The following is a 16851-nucleotide window of genomic DNA, read 5'->3' on the forward strand; positions in this document are numbered from 1 at the left end:
ATACAGTATATCTAAAAAAGTATATTGCTGTTTTTATTTTGTGTTTATCTTTCTTTTTTTCCATTATTTGATGTAGCAAATATTAATTAATAGCAAAACTAAGAATTTTCTCTTAAAATGTTTCAAAGTATTTACCATAGCGAGTTTAAAGCAATAAAAAGAAAATACACAAGATAATGTAGTTTCCCTAATTTTCTTGACCTTTCAAAACTGCAGGACCAGGTTTTGGCTATAATGTATCTTTAAAACTGTATGTAAACACAAATTAATTTAATTTACTCTATTAATTTATGACACTAATTGGTAAATATTTTCGTCCGGGTTGACTAAATACTCCACTATGTGCCGTTCCGTCTATCTTTGCGAAGAAAAATATTTGGTTACGAATCACGACGCTCATTTGTTTATTATTTGAACCACATACACTAGGGTGCGCTCGTATCGGAAGCCATATTGATTTTTTGAAATATGAGGGCGAAGGTGTGGTTGTATTCTATGTGTAGGTGATATATTTGAAAAATGCATTTAGTGGTTGTGATTTCTGTGTGGTAGCTAATGAAATAAATAACAACGTGTCCGGCAAATGTATCAAATGGCCTGTGGTGGTAAGTATATTTGTAATTTCTTGTACTGAACTTGGAAGTTGACATTTACAAAAATGTTCTGTCAATTGTTTACAAAAAAATGTATATAGTATACATACAGACAAAATATGCAATTTTAAAGCATAGATATATACGATACTATGTACAGTAATGCCAGTAATGTAGAACCAAACACGGGCTACAGAAGTTTTATTACGCGATCTTTGACAGTTGTCTGCTTGGTATAATGGCCGATATCAAACAGCTGCCGATGACAGTTCATGTGTACTATCATCATACAGCTGTTTTTCCTTACCTGAAGTTTTTATAACTGCACTGACAACTGATTAAATCACATGCTGTTTGTTACTTCACAACAGTATAATATTTAGAAAGTACTGCACTAAATATTTCATTTTTTTTCGTTTATGTATGTCATAATAGTAAGTTAATTTGCTATAGTCAGGAGTGTAGCCAAGGGGGGGCCCATCGGGGCCCGGCCCCCCCAATTGACCAGCTTTTAAAACATCATAGTAAAATTATCTCACTTCATTCATATAAAAGTAACAAAGTTTATTGACAATTAATAATTTATGGTAAAATAGTAAGGAGAAATATTGTTTTTTTCCATACCGATCGAAAAATGGTATAGTATCTCTTCCTTATACCGATCGTAAAATATGATACTTTTTTTTGTGACAGCAGATTACACAATTTACTGCGATTTATATTTAACAGTTTGAAGACACGTTTTAACAAGGTGCTACAAATACAGCCATAAAACAAAGGTACTAAACTGACTTTTAAGTACAGTATATTTTTATATGCTTTAACAAGTGTTTTAAAATACATAGAGGATGGAAAATTTGGTGAGAAACAATGCTTTTATTCAATTTGGATTTCATTCGCTCTCTCTTTTATTTCTACTCAGTGTAATAAAATAATTGTTTTTTTTTTTTTTTTTTTTTTTTTTTTAGTCACGAATAATAAATAAATATATATTTGTCAGGAAACCGTAAAGAAATTAAGTGAAATTTCAAAGAAAATCAATCTTGTGTAGATAGGTTCTGTATACAAGGTCTTAAATTTAAATATAAAGGTAACCAAGAAAAGTTTTGTTGCTTTTTCACCCACCACCTTCGAACATTGATATGTCACCTAACCTGGAAGATAAAAATAGTCCCCATCAGCATCGACGACCTTCTGAAAACGTTCTGGAAGGCCATGGAATCCATCGCGGTAGAACTTAGTGGGCCGTGAAACGAAGAAAGTATCAGGTGCATTTTGGACTTTTAATAGGGATTTGAACTGGCGTCCTCTAAGGTGGTTGTTCAAAGAATGGAACAGGTGATAATCAGACGGTGCAATACCCGGGGAATATAGTGGTTGCAATATTGTTTCCCATCCAAGGCGGAAAATGGTGTCCTGAGTCATCTTAGCCACGTGGGACTTAGCGTTGTCCCGTAAACGAAGACACATTTGCAATTCAGAAGCGATGGCTCCAGGGTTTTGAGTTTTTGTTGAGCACAGCTCAACTGCTGACACTACACAGTTGCATTGATACTCTGACCAGCTGGTAGCAGTTCCCGATGCACGATGCACCAAACACAGAGAAGGACCTTATTCTGGTACAGTGCTGGTTTCGGCTGTTTTGAAATCGGTTCATGGGATGCTAATTAATGATGACGGCGCCGTGGAGCTTCGTATAGGACACACTTTTTTATCACATGTCAACGCCCTGTCCAGAAATGGCTCCGAAACAGTAAATAAACACAGGCGACTGCCGCGTTGCCTTCTGGCCCGGAGTCAAAATATGTGAGACCCATTGACCCAACTTGTAGTGCTTCACAAGTTGATGGATGTGCTGCCGAATGGTTTCTCCACACACTGAATTGTAGTCCCAGTTCCTCTTTGTACATGTGTTGGTCTTCTGGCACGTTGTGTTTTCGGGTGTTTCGTCACCGTCCTTAAACTTGTTAAACCATCGCTGCAATGTCCGAGGCGTCACGACACCCTCACCAAAGGCCTGGCATATCTTCTGTCCCGCTACAGCGGCGTTTGACCTCCATTTGAACTCGTTCAGCATACATGCTCTTATGACGCTATGTGGATGTCCCATGTTCCCTCTGTCTTTACGCAAGTTCACGGTGTGTCTGAATTGCCACAACCAGGTAGTATGTTGGATATATCCACACCAACAAGTGACGTTCGCCTTATCTCCACTCGCATCCAACTCACGGTGTGAGGTCCAATTGAACACAGACTTCCACGAAAAGGGACAGAACTTTCTTGGTTACCTTTATAATTATGCACAAAAGTATAGCGTTTGGTCCCGGGCAGTAGTTCTTGATTAAGCATGATAAAAACTATCTTGAATATAATTTATGGATAATAATAATAATAAGCTAAAATAGTGATTTTAGTTTTCCAGAAGAAAACCAAAATTTTCCTTTCTTTCAGGCCTCAAAAACACTAGCAGCAACATTTTATTTTGGCTTTGTACATTGTAGCTGGCCCCCCCTCAAAAACCACGGGCCCCCCCTCAAAAACCACGGGCCCCCCCTACACAAACCTGCTGGCTACACCCCTGGCTATAGTTTAAATAACTATGTATGAGTTGTATCTTAATTAGAGTTCAGACTACATGGAAGTGATAATTTATCTTACGAGTGGTGTAGTAGGTATATGTTATTCGATATGCTGACAATTATCTTTTGGGCATGAATTTCGGAGGAGAGGCTACGTATTTAGCTGTCGATAAGAAGGCAAGGCTTAAGTTTTATAGAGTTACCCCTCCAGTTTCAAACCTAAAATAAAGCAATTATATCATTAAACATTGTTAGGATATGTTAGTTTAGAATAAGTTAGATTAGTCAGACCCGGTTCTCATAGAGGCTTCAGTTATCACTTAGATCCAGTAATCTGTTGTTCTCATAAAACTTTAATAGATTTTCTACCTATTCTTATATAATTCTATAAAACACAATGCGGAAATATCTTTTTCAACGCACCGATTAGCCGTCCTATACGACTACTATGCTGCAGAATAACCGAAACCTTCCGCGTGTTGCAAATTGTACCCACTTCTACATAACTTTTCTCATATTAAACATATATTTACTGCCAAACTTACACATCTAAACATCACATAAGAACCACAAATCATTATTTCTTACCTCTTTCTCCTGTAAATTTTCCTAATTTTTATAAAAAACGGAGGGGAAACTCTAAATTTAACCCGAAGGCAAAGTACTTGACGTGGATATCGAAGCCAGTCTGTTTTTGCTTGATATTTGCTGTACATAATTGTAATATCTGCTGTATTCAACATAAATGTTTGTTTACTTTCTGTTCGATAACATTGGTAAATATTTATGGCCTTTGTGGTGCAGAGTAGGTCTAGTAATTTAAGATTTAAAACGTTAAAATTTTATTATCAGGAAATTCACTTTACCACCTTAGATAGTCTTTGCCAAGAGTTCCTCGGTGCACATTCACTTTAAGAGGACTTCGCCGTTTTTCCTGTAAATACAGTGTAAAAACCACAAACCAACCTGTGCTACGTGTCCACTAAAACTGTTAATGGTCAAGGGCTCTAAAATACTGGCTTGCATCTTCATTGAGTAGTAATAAAGAAAGTAATCAACATGGCTACTAACCCAGTTTTACACATAAGATGCGAGCTAGCATTCTAGATGCTTCCTCAGGAATGCTATCTATCCTAGGCAGGTCAGAAGCGCAGCAGGGGGCGCAAGGGGTTACATCCAATGGAAGCAGGTGCGTCAGCAACGGTGGGTATGCGCATAAACGAGAATGTCTCAGGAAACACTAGGTTAGTGGTTTTCTTGATACATTCACTGCAATTACTTACCTTCATCGTTTGTACGATTCCAACACTGCCTTGAGGAGACTATGGACTTCTGCGTTTTCTTTCATAGTGGCCGTGAATAAGTAATAGATCTTCCGTATCTTTTCCAATTTGCATCAATAAGTTATAAATAATAATACCTTCTCTATATACAACTTAATGTCCTAGAAAAAATTATCTATCACTGCCGGCTTCTGCCAATGGTGTTTCAAATCATCAGCATTGTGTTCAGATTTGAATATGTAACTGTTCCTCCGTTTCTTTATGTATGAAAAGTCCTTCATACATTTGCCACATTTTCTGCTCAATTTCGATAATCCATGCCACTCGATAAAACTTAATAACTTCTTCATCAACATGCATTCGTATAAAACGTAAAATCAAAATGTCACATCCGTCACATGGAACTTCCATCTTTCAGTGCGGGGAACTAATTTGCTCATTACACCCTAAAGTCTAAGTCAGAATGCCTCTACTCAAATAGTATCGACATCTCGCTCTTTTTCACATCTGAGAATACCATATTAAACTTGTTCAGTGAGCATGAACTTGACGAAAAGTACGGTAACCGATTCACCATTTCTTGCAAATTTTACATATTATATTTCTGGACCTAGTTTCCTGCACTTCACCCATATTCATTGTATGTGGGGTCGGCTCTACAACACCCGCTTCAGTTGGTGTCCTTACGTGGTGGACATAAGAAATAGCTCTGAATTAATTTTTTATGAAAGGATCCAGACTTACCTTAGGATCATTCCGTGTCAGTTCATCCAGGCAATTTAACGCACCATCTCAGATTTTCATGAAACTTCTGTCACTTGTTAGAGTTCTCATAGTGGACTCATAGTGGAGTATTTTTCTCAAGAGTGAGTAAGTTTGGGAAAATAGCACATGTTCACAGCTTCCGAGATTCTGCTTTGAGACTGCAGTCTAAATTGAACATGTTATAACTCAAGATCTAACAAACATAGCTGCATGGAAATTTTCTCAGTGGAGCACCAAGGTTTGTAGATGTCAGAAAAAAAAAAGTATATATTATCAAAATAGCAAACTCCTATCTTTGTTAAAAGAAAGTTGTAACTTACATTTTATGGAGCGAAGACACTACATCACTAAACAAGAATTATCACGAAAAGTACAGATGTTTTGGTGGTAATTTTTGTCTTCAGCAAAACTTAAAGCTCTGTTCTAAAGAGCTATGAAAGAAAACCTTTGGGATTTTGGTACATGCTGGTATTAGTAGTGAATGTAGTACATTTATGAATTTTTAAATTACGAATTACAATATATATACATATATATATACTTGAGCTGTGGCGGTGTGTGTGTGTGTGAAGTATCTCAAAGATTGCGCCCAAACAAGGACAGAAGGGGCACAAATGCAACATAACCGGACACTTACTTCATATAAATAAGTAAATGCAAGGTGTTCCTGAATTCTTCCACTTGTTTATTTTTAAAAACAAATTTTATAGGTTCATCGCGAATTAATATCGCTGCTAAAATAGTATGTAAGGTGCTCAGTAATATATATTCACATATAGGCCATGTGATGAACAGTGTTACCACTTTAAGAGTATATCTGCATTAATTCAGACACCCTACTTTACCTACGGTTTTAGACGTTTGGGAAATTCGGGATTTGTTTGAAGTTTATTTCTTTATTTCTGTTCTCTAGTGGAATATTCTAAATCCTTCCAGAAGAATATGAAACAGTACAGAATATTTTACAAAGCTTTGGAACAGCCGAATTTTTGCAGAATATTGTTGAACATTATAGAATTATACAGGGTTGGCTGGTTTAAACCGAAAATACGAAAAATATTCGTAAAAGTGTAAGTGTTCGTAAAATCTTGATGAACACACATTTGTGGTTATCACGTTTCACTCCCGTATGTTATTCGTATTATATTCAGACATAAATTCCTCATTCATTACTCAAAGAGATTATACTACAAAGGCAACTTTTTAAAATATAAGTTTATAAATGTTTCTTTTGTGATTTTTTTTATTGGTATGCAACTGGAATCAAATAAAAATTCAAAACATTGTTTGTTTTAATCATCTTTACTATTGATAAAATACATCGAAATGCTGTACTTTTTGGAAGGAGGGGGTCATCCACGAGAAGTATTTATGGAAATCAAAAGTACCTTTGGTATCTATTTATGTAGAAATGGGTCAGAGCCAAAGTGGACTCAAATAATTCGTATCTTTAATTCCTTTTCTTACTAATATGCAAATTAAGTCGTCGTATCTTTAACTTGGACTAATAAAACTTGTAGTGAACTAACTTGGACTAAATTAGTTCTTCTGCACTGTGCAGTATTTTGAAATTGTCCCTATGTGATTCTGTGTAATGATTTCACTTGTGCAACTGTTTATCTTTTTCTCCTGGAATGATTATTGGCAATTATATTAGCAAGTATGTAAAGATCAATACAAGGTATTTTTCTCAAGAGTCGTTCGTGAGTAAGTTGGCAGACGCATAACATTTGTGGTCAATTAGTCTCAGTTTCGAGTTCAAATGGAGAACAATTTCTCTCGAATGTAAGTCGAGAAGCGGTTTGGATTCCGCTTTGAGCGAATGTAACCCCTTCCAGCATAACCCGGTTGTTGCATAATGACACCAAAGCGAAACAAACTTATTTCTGTCCATATGTGATATACATACATAGAGCAAATTATTTAAATTTAAAAACCTGGTTTAAACCAAAACGAAAGGGTTTTTTGGTTGTTTTTTTTTTATTTATTTATTTATTCAATAAAATCCATGGTTTTTGTCAAACCTGGAATTATATGTATCATTCCGGAACAATCTGGATCCTTCCGGAAGTATATGAAACATTCCAGAATATTTTACAATACTTTGAAAGTGTAGAAATATTACCGGCAGAAAGACAGCCCTTCTTGTGCTAAGGACAGGTATATCCGAAGAAGATTTCCAGACAGTTAGTTGGGATCACAATTCATTGTATTTGAGAAAATTTGAACTGTTTTAAAGACCATACTTGCGACCTTATGAAATTAAACAGCGGTTCCAGTTAAGCACATTCTGCATACAATCTCTTTACGGTACAGGGGAAAAAAAGTAGCAGACAGATCAGGTGTTCATTTAATCTATGGACAGAAAATATGCGCATCGTGTAGGAAGACATTAGCTATGAACGTTTACAAGGTGTTGAAGTTTTATCTGAGAAATCAGAAGAAAGTGATGTCAATCATGAGTTGAATGCTGAAGCGGTGAAAGAAGGAACTCGAGCTGTACTTGACAGAACTTCAGAAGATTCGCAAAAGTCATCATTAAAAGTGCATTCCGTACCAAATTGTGCAAGAGCTTACAAAAACTCTAGCAGACAAACTATCCGAAGTTTTAGAAGTTGAATTTAATGATAACTCAAGCAGCGACAGTGAAAGTAACCTGTAACAGAAGGTTGCACATTTAGATCACTTTGTTTCTTTAATGAAGCAGAAGTTGCTCATAGTGAATGGACAGCGAGAACTCCAAATATTCACACTGACTCCTCAATCGTGATCCAGAAAGAAGACTGCAAAGAATTCGAAGCTTCAGAGCACATAGTTTGACAGGCAAGAAAATTTACATTGGAACACGGAATCTGTGCAGTGCCTCTTCACACACCAGGGAAGAAACTACCTGGGGACTCGCTGCACCGGCGTCTCTGGCATGTAAAATTTGGTTGAACATCAAAGGAAGTGATTTAAATGCTAGTACCTCAGCGTAATTTTAGATTATGTCACGTCAATTTTTATTTATTAAACAGATATCCGTGATAGACTGAACAAAATTTAATTATCTCGCAGCTATTCAATATTATATTCAACAATAAAATTAAAAAGAAAAAAAAAATTGACACGAAAAAGCAAATTCACACACACAATGACGCAAGGAATACAAAATCATCTTAATGTACTTTAGTTACCTATTTTTTAATGGTGATTGGACCAAAGATCGTCGTGCGAGGTCATTACTAGCAATAAAACTGTCTGCTAACTCGTCTAGGGTAAGAAGGTGCAGTAAATAATGATGTGCGGACAGATGATAACACGATTCAATCTCTCCTGTGTCATTGTGCTTCTAGTCTTCGAATGGTGCTAAAGCTCCATTCAGCTTCACATGAAGAAACTGGCAGCACAATCGAAGTATACAATAAGTTTTCAGCGTTTTTAAACATAGCTCAAGCTTCTGGTTCCATTTCTCGTAGTACTTTGCCAGCATGACTGACACAAGACGCTAGTCTTCTGCAGAAACATGTCCATCTCAAGAGAAAATGACGCTACATCTATTTTCGGATAATTTTCCAGTATGTCAACCACACCAGGTAACAGCGTATCTTCTAGTTGTCGAAGACGCGGGAAATCCTACTGAGTAAATCTTGGTTCTAGGTCTTTCACAGCTGCATTAATGATGGCATAATATTTTTTTTCTGTAATACGCATTGACCGGCATACGCATCTACTGCCCATGTGTACTTCCTTGATACTCTCTTCATTCTTGACAATGAAAGGGGGTTCAAATTATATTTTTCTACTTTCTCATTAGTTTGTTGCATTATTTTGTCAAAACATTCTTCGTTGTGTAGGTTCTGAATATTTCCTGAAACAATTGATTCAACACCTTTAATCAAGCCTGTTACAGTTTGTTTCCGACTTTGTAATGACTTATTCAGAAGTTCCAGCATGACAATTATTTTCTGTCCAAGTAATAGACTCAACAGCGTTATGCCAGTTTCGAAATGGGCTAGAAGATCTGGAGCTCTTATAAGCTGTTTGTTGGTTTCAGAAATGTCATGCAGAGTTTCTGGTATCTTACTTATCTAGAACATCACACTTATCTAGAAATTCTCGAATCTGGTCACCCCTGTATCTTGCAGGACAAAGTGGTTTTATTCTAGTGACACTGCCTATTGGACCTTCAGATTCAATTCAAGTACAGCAACAAAATTTCCTTGTGCTATAACTGATTGAGAAAACAAAACACTTAACTCATGAGCTCATTGCATTATATTCATGAGCTTCCAAATATTACCTTGAAGGACTATTACACAACTAATGGAGGAGGATAAAAATATTAGGCCTACATTGACATTATGTTATAACCCAATGATTCTTAACCTTCTTTTAGTTACGGTTCCCTTTGAGACTATGATTGGAGGTTTGAACCTCCTTCCAAGAAATATTGACTTAAATACTATATAAGTTTTCGTATACTATTTTACAGAAACATGATCGTGTCATATATAATAAATTACTATACTAATAATATTCAAAACAAAAACCTACAGGAACTTATGTATTATCTTCGATTCAGTTTGTTACCTTTCATCTTATCTTCACGGACCCCCTGAGACATATCAATAAGTCCGTTATAATCGTTTCACAGCCTGAATATTATATTCCAAATAAATATTTATATGTTATTCTGTCATTAGTAAATAAATTAAATTATTATTCCTTTGTTATTCAAAATGAAACACAAGGGGGCGCGGTGACTCAGTGGTAGAGCGTTCACCTCCGGTGCTTGGGGTCCCTGGTTCGATCCCAGCTCGCGCCGTGTGGACTTTGTGGTGGACAAACACCGTGCTCGTGGGTTTTCTCGGGGTTCTCCCGTTTCCTCCCACTTTCTTCATTCCACCATTTCACTCATCATCACCGTCTCCTTTAGCCTAACCGGCATAACCGTGGGACGTAAAACTTAAAGATTTCATTTCATTTTCATTTTGAAAATGAAACACACGGATCCATTAGACGCAAGGCCACTGTACAGTTCATTCAGTGGTGATGTATTACGGAAGTCAAGGTGGTGATGCATTACAAACAAGCAGTCACTGTTTTTTATCATATGACTTAGATCACGATATTTCAGTGGTATACAAATTCAATCAGAAATAACCACTTCCATAAAGGAGCAATTACGTATACATTATTTCAGTGATGGTTGTTTTGCGCAATACAAAAGCTTTAAAAAACCTCCGTGAGTTTATATGATCACAAGGAAGCTTTTGGACTGACAGCTTCTTGGTCATTCTGTGTCACAAGTCATGGCAAATCTTCTTGTGATGGAATCGGTGTCGCAGTCAAGAGACTTAGTTTTAAATCTAGCCTTCAGCGACCATTACAAGATCAATCCGTTGATAAAGTGTTTGCCTACTGCAGTACACGCACATTGGATCATATTCTTTCACACCTAAAACCACCATTTATGCAAGCAAAAACTATTTATGACACAAAAGGTTTGCGTGGTGTGTTTCCACTATCCCAACACGAAATTGGGTTGAAGAAAGCAAGTTAGGGTGAAAAATATTCTTCAATTTTCAATCTGAAATCAGATGTGAGTCCGATAATATTGTGTCTAAATTGTATACGGACTGCTATGTTGCATATTGTACTGGTTTTCAACTCGAAAAAATGTGTGCTGGATTTCTTTCACTCGTATTCTTACAATTTTGGAGGCGCCATCAAGAGCTAGTTGTCCCGCACATACCTTTTTTTGGACAGTGGATTTAAAAGTATGTGACACGCAGTGCAAACTTCTATTTGTAATAATCTGCCTTCATGATCAGTGAGGTGCCAAGTACCAAATTTACCAAACGTCTAAACTAGTAGGTGTCATAGGATATCTGAATTAATGCACATATAGCCTTAAGATGGCAACACTGCCCACCACATTGCCTATATGTGATATGCATTACTGATAATACCTCACATATCTATCTGTTTTAGCAGCGAGATTAATTTGCTTAGAGCATGTGATAAAACTTGTTTTTCAAAATAAACAGGTGGATGAGTTAAGAGATTCCTTGCGTTTATTTATTTATTTATTTATTTATTTATTTATTTATTTGTTTGTTTATTTCCTATTTATAAGAAGTGTCTGTTTATGGTGCATTCGTGTATGGTCCTCTTCTGTCCTAGTTTGGATGCAATCTTTCGAATACTTCACCCAACATACCATAGCTCAAATATATATAAATTTATCATTAATAATACCAACCTGTACCCAAAATCCCACTGTTTTTCTTTCATAGCTCTTTAGAGCAGTGTGTTACTTTAGCTGAAGACGAAAGTTACGACCAGAACATTCGGAATAATTTTGTTTAGTGATGCAGTGTTTTTACTCCATAAAAACGTAAATTATAAGATTTTTTTTTTGTGTGTGTGTGTGTGTGTGTGCTTCTCTGAGAAAGTTTTCACGCAGCTATGTTTGTTAGTTATGTTTAATCTAGAAATAAGACTATAAAATTTTCAATTTAGAGCGCAATCTAAAGGCAGAATCTTGGAAGCTGTGTATGTTCTACTTTCTCAAACTTCAATCGCCTCTTAACTTCAAATGTATTTGGTCTAAGGAGGAAAGACACGCATGTTATGACCCTTGTACTGTTAACAACTGAGAGAAGTTTCATGAAAATCTGAGATGGTGGGTTAAAAAAAAGGCATAATGTTGGATGATTTGACATGAATGACTCCTTACCCTTCCTTACTTTACTCTACCTTACCCTAAGCTACATAAACCAGTCCTGCTTTTCGATGCGCACAAAAAAAAGTGGAGTGTGTCATGTAAATAAGCACCGATATGTCGTTAACCTTTACCAAAGCTACAAACTTTCAGAATGCTAATTTTTGGGAATATCGGACTTGAAGATTTGTAGGTCTGAAAAAAGGCAAAATAATGGGTGATGCTCATCCTGAAATTGTACCGATTTAAAAATAAGGTAAAATATTAAACCGTGCCGGTTAGACTAAAGAACACGGTGATAATGAGAAATGAGTGAAATGGTGGAATGAAGAAAGTGGGAGGAAACGGAAGAACCCCGAGAAAACCCACGAGCACGGTGTTTGTCCACCACAAAGTCCACACAGCCCGAGCTGGGATCGAACCAGGGACTCCAAGCACCGGAGGTGAACGCTCTACCACTGAGCCACCGCGCCCCCTAAATAGGTGAGAAGTCGCACTAGTTATAAATTAGTGCTTCTTGTATAGAAAATTGAATACGTCAAGTTGAGTAAGATTCTGGTGAAAAAAGAACACTGTAATTCAGAACTTATCCTTTACTTTAGTGTTTGCTGCCCTTTTCTTTACAAGTGTTAAGTTCGGTTAGGACTAGTTTCGTTGCTAACCTAATTTAAATAGAATATTCATCACTACTGCTTCTTTTTCTTTCTTTTTTTAGTTTATAAACACACACAAGAATATTAATAATGGCAGCGGTTTAGAAGACGATCCTCCATGTGAAAATATTTTGACTTAGCACAGATGTAGATACCATAGTTAACTGAAGTTAAGGCTCAGGTTGATGCATTTGCAGTCATATAACTCTTCATATAAAGGACTAAAAATGGGAGGATTTTTATTTATTTATCTGTGACGTTTAATAGTCCGACAGTAGATATTTCAATGTGGTATATGTTTATCAAAGTGTGTGTAAATTCCTTTGGACTGTTGTATAATCGAATTCATGGTAACTAATTCCAACACAGCATACGCCTTCTTCTGGTTCTTATTAGAGCTCTCTCTTGGCTGTATGGTTAGCGTATGGGCTTACGGTACGAGAGACCGGGATTCGATTTTCGACTGGAGCTAATATGGTTTGGATCCGACGTAACCTGTAGGTCCATGTATCATATAGCCTCGGTGTTCAAAGGGACGCTAGTCTCCTTTTTAATGAACCCTAGCTCCTCTTTTATCTTTCAACAGCAGCGCTCTAGAATAAACCTAACGCACGCAACAAGCAACTACTGTACTATGAGAATTTTCTCTTTATTATTGCCTCATCATTTATGTATAGTGATTTTTTTTTTTCTATTGTGGGTGCACAAAATTGTTCGATGTATTTATGATTACCCGGTATATCACAAAGGTAGTACTCCATGCATTTACTCTGTCGGAAATAAATTCTTATAACTTTCTGTCTATGGTCCTTATAAAGAGATGGGAAGTTACTTAATCATAATTTGTTCCAAACTAAGAGGAGGTGAAAACATATCATGAGGCATGATCACAAATACAAACTTTGGAATACGTCTATCATTGAGTAATTGCTGAAATTTTCAGTGGGAACTCCAATCTTCCTCAGTGGCGTTTTCGTACAGCATCGTGGCAAACTTCAACTCCCACCATACGCTGTAAATTATCTTCAGAGATATGATTTAATTATTTTCCATCGAGGTCTTCCAAATTTCTTAAAGGTTGATTTTGTTTGCATCCAACTAGAATAACGACTTAGCGAATTATACTGACGCATGGTTTCAAATATTAACTTGGACTAAGCTTGCTATAGTCTGTCATTTAATAGTTGCCAAAATTTTCAGTGGGAACTCGATATTCAACTTTTAATGATTTATATCATAAGATGTGAGTTGAAGTTTACAAGGATGCTTTGAGAAACACCACTCAAGATGAGAATCCCATTGAAAACGTTGGCGATTACTAAACGATAGCCGTGCATCCTTACATGTTTAGAGATAATACAAAAATAACACATTTTAATTAATTTCTATTAATTAAAATGTAGATATTGGTAACTTCGTCCTTCGTGATGGGTGATGCTCGCTAGCAGTTTTCCCTATCAATATGAGAGCAACAAGAGTCTAATCGAAAACTACTTTAGGTAACTTTGTGTTACGTTCTTGTGTGAGCATTTTTCAGTGGTTTTTGTTGCACTAGTCGGTTTTGCTATTATCTGTGCAGCCAGCGTTTTCCTTTCTGCGATTTTCTACTTAGGGCTTATCCACTTAAGTTCTCGTAACAATAACATTTTCGGAGTATATTTTAGTTGTTCCTTTGTGTTATTCATTCAAAAGATAAGAATTTTACTATTTTCTGACTTGTCTGTCCTTTATTTTACTTGATCCGTAATGTTAACCGTTATATACATCTTTATATAGAATACATTTCAATCTACAAATACTTCCTGATGTACTCAAATATCAATAATGTGCACCTGTGTGCCGATTATGTTCATTAGATGAGACATGACCTTGGAAATCCCTGATCAGAAAAGGCCGTTAAAACAAAATTCCTGAGTTTTTATAACTTTCTTAGTGCTTCGCATTCGTTTCGTAATTTTTTCTTTTTCTTGTTCTCTAAATCTTGATAGATGCACTTGAGAGGTACGTCCGAGTAGTGGTTTGCTTTTCCTACATACTTGGTTATGAATTCGAGATTTTTAGTTCCAAATTTTTAAATTTTTAAATTTCATCTGTTGTTCCAAATTGTATTCCGATTACGCTTTATCTGAAATGAAACGTATGGCACACTTGGAGTATTCGGTGTTAAAAAGATTTTTATTTTATTTTATTTATTTATTTTTGTCATGGACACGTGCTACTGATTTCATTTAAAAAGTGAAACAGATGTTGACAAGTGTAGTATTATTTGCATAAGAAGTACTACTTACCAGATTTTTATGGGTAAAAAGATAGCTTTGTTTGTTTTTCTCTCTCCTTCCCAGTTCGGTTCAGGTATCAGATCATATAATTTATCTCCCAGTATGAGAAATGACAGTCCTCACAGAGTTTAGATCTATTATTCATTTCTTTTGGGCGATCTGTTACCTATGTGTAAAGAGTTTTTCGTTGTTTCTTTTCTTGAGATGACTAATGTCTTATTAGCTTTATTTTAAAGTTAGTAACAGATTAGTATTTGTAGGAAAAGTATTAATGTATACTTATACTTTCTAAAATTGATTTAGAACTACCTTTTTGCTATATAGCGCCGTCATTAGAAGTGCATCCTATGTTTTAAAACGTCCAGTTCGTAATTCATTATCATCACTGCAGATTTAACTATGTTATTGTGTTATTCATATTAGCATAAAGTATAGGTGGAGTAAGTACAGTAAAAGCTTCTAAAATACAGATGATGAATTTAGCAAATTACTTGAAGAATTGAGGGATAACCAGTGGTGCTATTCAGCCGGTTCGTTAGAACCAGTTGTTAAAATATTTCCAGTTCGCAGAACCGTTTGTTATACCCAGACATGGGAATAACTTTTATCCTGTTAGATCCAAGATCAGTAAATTTTAATTTAAGTGTTTTTGTTGCTAGAAATCCTTGCCGCTACAAGGTTAAACATTGATCTCTCAGAACAAGATATAAGCTTTATTTTTTAATCTCAAATGCTCAGATATCAGGAATGAGAACTGGGATCACATGAGTGTAGTGATAACGGTTAGTTATATTTGAAACGCATACATACCATTATCAACAATTGTTGATCCAGTCTTGAAGAAGGATATTTTCAATACTTTTTGACAAGCATCTATCTTGGATAAGTTCTTTCCAATACATTCGCAGTACTACCTAATTTCGTCATGCCATTTTGTATTAGGATGCTGAGTAGTCACTACTTGTTACTTGTGGTATTCAGTAAAAAAAAAAAAATTGATTTTCCCTACCTTCTATGTGTTTTCTTCCTAAGAGAATTATATCCACATACTCTCTGTACTTAGAGAGAGAGAGAGAGAACCGTTTGTTAAAAAATTAGAATAGCACCACTGGGGATAACAGTTGTGTGCTTAGTTTCCCAGGAATATGTTCCGTCTTCATTAGTCCTCTATTGAAACCGGAAGTTGTTCAAATTAACCATTTGTGATTACAACCTTTGTTGCAGTAGAAAAAAAAAATGTAATAAATGACAAACAGTTTCGGGCAATCGATTTAGAGCCTTAGTAGAACATATCAACACAACCCGCAAGACTATCAAAACGGTAATTAAATCTAAATCTTGTAAGTTGAATTTGCTTACTTCTGGTTTCCATACTGATTTTTATAGAGCAAAAACTGTAAGATATATCGGGGAAACAATAAGGGATAGCGAGTAATGGTTTCGTGGTATGAATTCAGTGTCCGTGGAACAGTTTCTATCTTTGATCTTATCACCCTGTTGCAATGACACCTGCTTTATACGGAGCGGAATATTGGGTGACGGAGAGGAGAGAGGAACAGAAGGTGCATGTTGCGGGGATGAAGGTGCTGCTGTGGATGTGTGGAGTGACGCGGAAATACAAAATAAGAATGAAGTGAGTGATCTGGGGAAAAGTATAGATGAGACCAGTAAAAGAAAAACTGCAAGAAAGTAGACTAAGATAGTTTGGATTGGATATGTAAAAGTGACCCCAGTTAACTGGGAAAGGATGCTTAGAAGACGACGACGACTCTAGTGCAAACAGTAGTTATATATGTACTACTTCAAGTTTGAATATTATCTGTGGATAATTTGAAAGTCTACCGCAGTTTCACATTGTGAAACGAGATTTATTTGTTTATTATGGAGTGTCGTTTCAGTTAAGCACTACCTAGCTCCCAGACCATAATGAATCATTATGTGCTATGCCAATACAAAAATACAATTTAGGTATTTATAAGAGATGCTTCAT

The 16851-nt window shown here is 36.0% G+C and overlaps 1 protein-coding gene across 1 annotated transcript in view; it reads left to right on the forward strand.

Annotated features, from left to right (window-relative positions):
* Positions 1-434: 434 nt before the first annotated feature.
* The window catches only part of RhoGAP71E (Rho GTPase activating protein at 71E), a 398447-nt gene continuing 382030 nt past the window's right edge, over positions 435-16851 (forward strand). Inside the window, exon 1 of the mRNA XM_081751970.1 lies at positions 435-605. The gene's annotated coding sequence lies outside the window, so the exon portion shown is untranslated. The remainder of the gene's footprint in view (positions 606-16851) is intronic.

Source organism: Thermobia domestica, chromosome 3 (genome assembly GCF_964235325.1).
Source record: "Thermobia domestica chromosome 3, izTheDome1.hap1.1, whole genome shotgun sequence".
Classification (NCBI taxonomy): Eukaryota; Metazoa; Arthropoda; class Insecta; order Zygentoma; family Lepismatidae; genus Thermobia; species Thermobia domestica.